Here is a 6,000-nt window from a genome sequence, read left to right as displayed (position 1 = left end):
ATGGCCTTTGTACAGAGCTCCAAACTGACAGTGACTGAAAGGCTGTGACTCTGAAAAAGTCAGTCCTATGGGAGATGGGGGGAGGTGACCTTGGTTTTGGAGTTTGACCTCTCTTCCAGAAGGCCAGCTCCTCCAGCCAGATGTCCAAGCTGAGGGCAGAGGATGGGTCATGGGGCAGGGAGGAGAGCAGGCAAGCTTTGGCCTTGGTTCCCTAGAGGCCTCACCTCTGACACCCTTTCAAGAGTTCCCACACTAAGTCAGGCCCAGCTTAAGCAGTGATTTTCTTCTCCTCCTGTTTGGGCTTCATGTTCACAGTACCAGTTTCAAGGTGAAAAACTATGACTCTGACAGTAAATCACCCATGAGTCCCAATTAGGACACTTGGCCATTCACTCGCAGACTCCACTGTACTCTGTTATCCTGTCTCCTAGGTTCATAAGTATTACCATTATCATCGTCATACTGAGGATCATTATTCTCACTATTGTAACTCATCATTATTGCAATTACTACTGTATGTATCATTATTATTGCATTGAGTAAAGTTTCTCAATATGTTTTGGGAAAAAAATCAGTCCTGGGGACTCAGCACAGTCAAGAGACAAGCAGTTGGCCCTTGGTCTCCAGGTACAGCAATCCACCCCAGGTCCCAGAGAAGTAATCAGCCCTCTTCTCTGCAAAATTTAACCACTGCAGAGGTGCTTAAACCAAAGTCAGCAATCATGGGGAGGCACAGGGGAGAGGGAGTCAGGGCCTCCAAGGAAGCAGGACGCTAACTCTAAACCCTAAACCCTAGGGTAGAATAGCAGCTGATACACAGGAAGGACTGAGCTGAGTTCCTCACTGTCTTGATGACTCATGACTATGAGAGACTCAAGCTGCAGCTTCTATTCACAGACCCAGAATCATTGGTTCGACAGAACCAAGACACTCCCATACTCTCCCAAATCTGCCTTCAGTCTAATCACACTCAGAGGACACTCTGAAGTGGATCTGTGCCTTCCCTCTTATTCAGGAGTGTCAGTACCAGTGTCCAGGGACTAAAATGCCAGCCCAAGACCATCCCCCCAAGCATTTATCCCTCAGGAATAAATAGCCCCTACTCACCCAGAACCCTTAAGGGCTGCTCAGATATCCTGGGACTCCCAATATGAAGAAGAGCCTTCCCTAGTCTTCACAACTTTCTTTAGCTGTGTGGTGTTCTAACAGGGAGGGAGTGGAGAAAAGCCATCATCCTCTGGCTCTGCATACTAACCAGTGCTATGGGGGTAGGGGGAGTGGGGGTGTAAGCAGGAATCTTTCTCCCTGAGCCAGCAACATCAAGCAGCATAGGCTGAGTCTCACCCAGCCCAAGAGCTGGGTCACATAAAGCGAGAGGTAGAGCACAGTGGGGATGGGGGAAAGGTGCTCTGGACCAGCCATGGGCACCAGCCACGAAAAAGTCAGAATAACAGCAGAGCTAACACTCTCCTCAGCAGATGAAGTATCCCTAAAGGAGTCTTCCTCTGCACTTACTGCCGTGGGACAATTTTTAGGGGCAAGAATCAAAGTGGCCCTGGGAATTCTAAAAGTAGACTTCATGCACAAGGGCAAAAAAAGACAAGTTTAGAGATGGGAGTTGGGGTACTGAGTAGTAGAGCAGGTCGATGGAGTTCATGTATTATCTCATTTAACCCTAGAATCAGAATAAGATTAGAGATAAAACACTCAAACTTATCTTAGAAAGGTAGTACTGTATAGTGGTCAACTCTGGAACTAGACACCTGAGTTCAAATCCCAGCTCTACCATGTAAGAATTATGTGACTTTGGACAAAATATTTATCTTTTTGTGCCTCAGTTTTCCCATATCTGAAAAAAATAGATATAGTACCTATCACATTCAGTTGTCAGTATTTAATGAACAAATTCTTGCTTAAAACACATAAGGGCTCAACTTAGTTACTTGCCATTGCTCCAACTGCTGTCACCTAATCCAAAATCCTAATTGTATGAACAGGACCCAGAAATGTAAAAGAACTTCTGTGGTCACACAAGGTTTCTGACTCTTAACCAAGGTTGTTTTTCCTGTGTCATTGAGCCTTTAGGAACTGGAATATTCATTCAAAGGAACTTAGCGGTTGACTTTACCATGTCCCACCCTAAACAGATGTTTACATTCCTCATCCCCTGGGGACCACCCAACCTAGGTGGCTACTCCACTTTCTGATCACTCAGATAATTAGAAAGTTTGTGACCTAAAATCTGCTTCCTGATAGTTTGTGCCCAGGAGAAACACCCAGGAGACATCCAGGAGCCTACATCTTCATTCTGTATTCACACAGAATCATGTCTAATACTTCAAACCAAGACCACCCTCCAAGTGCTTAAAGGTCTTCTCTTTCCCTTGCTAATAACTCTAATTTCTCCAACTACTTCACTCACTTTGCTGGAAATACCCTCAGAATGGAGCCCGTGCATTCCTGGGACAGGTCCCTCATATATCCAGCTATTGTGAGATACCACCTACAAGAGCAGGAGGCAAGAGCCCTGCCTTACCCTGGCCCCCCACAATAAAGAAGGGGACAAGATGAGGTGTTGCTGAGGTCACTGGAGGAGTGGGGCAAGTCAAGGTCACAAATTGGAATCAGGTCCCTCCCCTGACTGAGATCCAATCATTCAAGTGTCAGAGTCATGGTGTAGCTGATGAGTGTTGATATCTGAGATTTGCTTCAATAATGAGGGGAGTGGGGGCACAAGAAGAGGAATGGAAAGTACAAATGAAACTAAATTGGCCACGTACTGATCATGGTTAAAGCTGAGTAACAGGCTATATAATCCTCCCCATTTTTGTATGTTTGAAATTTTTTATAAGACTTTTTTATTTAATTCTTTTTTAATTTGTTCTTTTTAGTTATATATGGCAGTAGAGTGTATTTTGACATATCATACATACATGGAGTGTAACTTCCCATTCTTATGGTTGTACATGAAATGGAGTTACAATGGTCATGTATTCATGCATAATAAGACTTTGAAAATGTTTCTGATATAATATCTAACACAAGAATATGGCCCCCTCCTTTGTCCTTGAAATATATTCTTCCCTGTACAAGACAAAATGAAGGCCAGACTCCCCTCACAACCTGCCCACATGAAACCATTGTCCTGCCTCTGGTCCACGTATAACACCATGTAGAGGCAAAGGAAAAAATGTTTATGTACCATATCTCCAACAGTGTGATAATGCATGTATTTGTTTGTGAGATTATATGTAATTTTAAATTAATTTCAAAGTTATTACATTGATTTTCTCCAACATGCATGATTAAACAAAAAACCACAAAGAAGCAAGAGACTTTTTAGAAACATTATCATAGGGGTGCAAATGTAAACTAAAATAGTACAAATACCAGAAGGACCTTCCCAAAAGATTAAAAACTTGGTGCCCAGGGCAGAAAATGTGCAAGAAAAGACTCTTAAGGCTCCAGGCCAAGTGCTGGGAGAACCACTCAGGAGCAGCTGAAAGAAGGCCTGAAAGGTGGACACAGCCGAGCCCTGCCATCTGGGCCTAATGCCATGGTTCAGCCCAAGGCAGTGACTCTATAAACAAGCTCCATCAGGCCCGTAGTCAGGAAAGATGGGAGTAGCCAGAGGTAGAGACTTGATTCTGAGAAGCTAGGGTTGTTCCCATTGCTGGCTGCTGCCGGGCTGGAGCTAAAAGCCAAGAGTGGGAAGTTGCGTGGGTTTTGTTCCTCCGCACAGGAGGTTTCACCAACATCCAGGAGACATCCAGGCGTCCCCAGCACAGGCACTGACCAAGATGAGTGCAACTAATGAAGCTCCATCAAAAGAGTGGGGGCATGTGGTAAAAGGGGGCGTGGGTGTCAGCTCAAAGGGTCTAGGGGAGACTTGGCTTTTCCTGGAAAACCCTGAGCTACTTCTCTTCTCCCTGTAAAACATCCCGTGACTAAACATTCTTCACACAAACCGCCTGTGGCTGCCCTTCTGTGCCCCAGACCTCTCAGTCTGCCAGGCTAGAGAGAGGTGGAGAAAAAGCTTACAGATCTCCACCCAGATTATGTGATTTGTGGCTGGGGCCGTTATTTACTGAACTTATGGTTTTAATTAAATGACAAGAGGCTCCTGTCCTCACTCAACCTTCCAGTACTTACTTGAATAGTTTGTTTTGGATTATTTGGTTTTGTTTGTGTTACATGGCTTTAGGGCTACAAATGCAATCAACCCCAAGAAGAGGAGATGGCAGCATTACTTTGGGGTTCATTTCCCCATCAATAATTGCATCATTAGGCCAGGATAGCCAAGAAGCTGAGATCTTTGCTAGTTATCATAATGCTTTTTCTAATGAAAATCTGCTGTGGTTTTCCTCTAGCACATGACCTTATCTTTACTCTGTCTGCCAGGCTCTGAAAAGTGTGCCATGACCAACAGCATGTTTTCCAACACCATCCCCATCTCTGGGCTGTAAAGCAGTGATAATGATTTGTTCTTTGGGCCTTTATCCTCAATGGGCCTTTCTGTCAGGTCCCAGGGGCAGCAGATGGCACATTCATTTGGGACAATCTGGGTAGAGTTCAGGAAACTAATGGGAAGTGCCAGACCCCAAAGCTTAAAAGGCTGGCTAGCACTGCCTTTTCAGCATGAAGAGGTCTCGGGAATGAGAGGCTGCTGGAACTGGAGAGAGAGTTGGAGTGCTATTTCTACTAGCTCTAGTAGTAGCTACAGGACAGCATCTGTGGGCTGTGATAGAGGAAGAACCCACAGCTGATATATCAACTCCACCTGCAAGCAGAGGACAGGAACAAGGACAGTTTCCAAAACAGCCCCAGTGGAGAGCAAATTGATCTGTTTTGTGCTACTATAACAAATACCTGACACTTAGTAATGGATAAAGAAAAGAGGTTTAATGGGCCCATAATTCTGGTATCAAGAGGGTCCAAACAGCATGGTATAGCCATCTGATTACATCATAAGAGAGCAGAGAAGTGGGAAGGGAGCCAGCCTCATGCAGAAGAAGTCAAGCACAGGGAGCACCCCTGTTTTATAACAACTCACTCTAAGAAATATTTAATGCAGTCACATGACACATACCACTGTCAAAAGATAAGCACTGACTTCTGACTGAGGTTGGTGCCCCCGTGACTTAATCATTTTCCATGAAGACCCGCCTCTTGAAGATCCACAGCCTCTCAATATCAAAACCTTAGGACCAAGATTCCAGCACATAGAACTCTGGAGAGCAAACCACATCCAAATCATAGAAATGATAAATGGAAAATAACTAAACGTGGTCCCTTTACTGTCTGAGCCCAGTCAGTAAGAGAGCCTTCCATACAGTCCTTTAGCCTGTTCTCTTTACTGTGTCTTTGGTTGAAACTCCAAAAAATAAGCCACACCCTTTTTTTTTTTAATTCTTTTTTTTTTAATATTTATTTATTTATTTTTAGTTCTCGGGGGACACAACATCTTTGTTGGTATGTGGTGCTGAGGATCGAACCTGGGCCGCACGCATGCCAGGCGAGCGCGCTACCGCTTGAGCCACATCCCCAGCCCCGTGCCACACCCTTTTTAACAGGATGTTCCTCAACTCTTCCTCTTCAAGGACAGATGAAAAAGAAAAAAAATTACATTACTTAGATTTCCATATTTTCAAACCTATGCTAAGTAGGTTTTTGTACAAGGAAGGTAGCAAGCCAAGAGCGTAACTCAATTTCACATGGGGGGACAGGAGATGCTACTTTTTTTTAGGTCAAATGCCTCAAGAAAAAGACTTCTGGTCCCAAGGTAAAGAGGGCACCAAGGGGTCACAGATATCACAGGAGCCAGGAAGACATCTGATCACTCCATAGCAATTAACTTCAGTCTTTCTTTCTTTTCTTTCTCTCCCTTTTCTTCTTCTTCTTCTTCTTCTTCTTCTTCTTCTTCTTCTTCTTCTTCTTCTTCTTCTTCTTCTTCTTCTTCTTCTTCCTCCTCCTCCTCCTCCTCCTCCTCCTCCTCCTCCT

Source organism: Urocitellus parryii, chromosome 6 (genome assembly GCF_045843805.1).
Source record: "Urocitellus parryii isolate mUroPar1 chromosome 6, mUroPar1.hap1, whole genome shotgun sequence".
Classification (NCBI taxonomy): domain Eukaryota; kingdom Metazoa; phylum Chordata; class Mammalia; order Rodentia; family Sciuridae; genus Urocitellus; species Urocitellus parryii.
The sequence above is the reverse complement of the archived record's forward strand: the minus strand, read 5'-3'. Positions refer to the sequence as shown.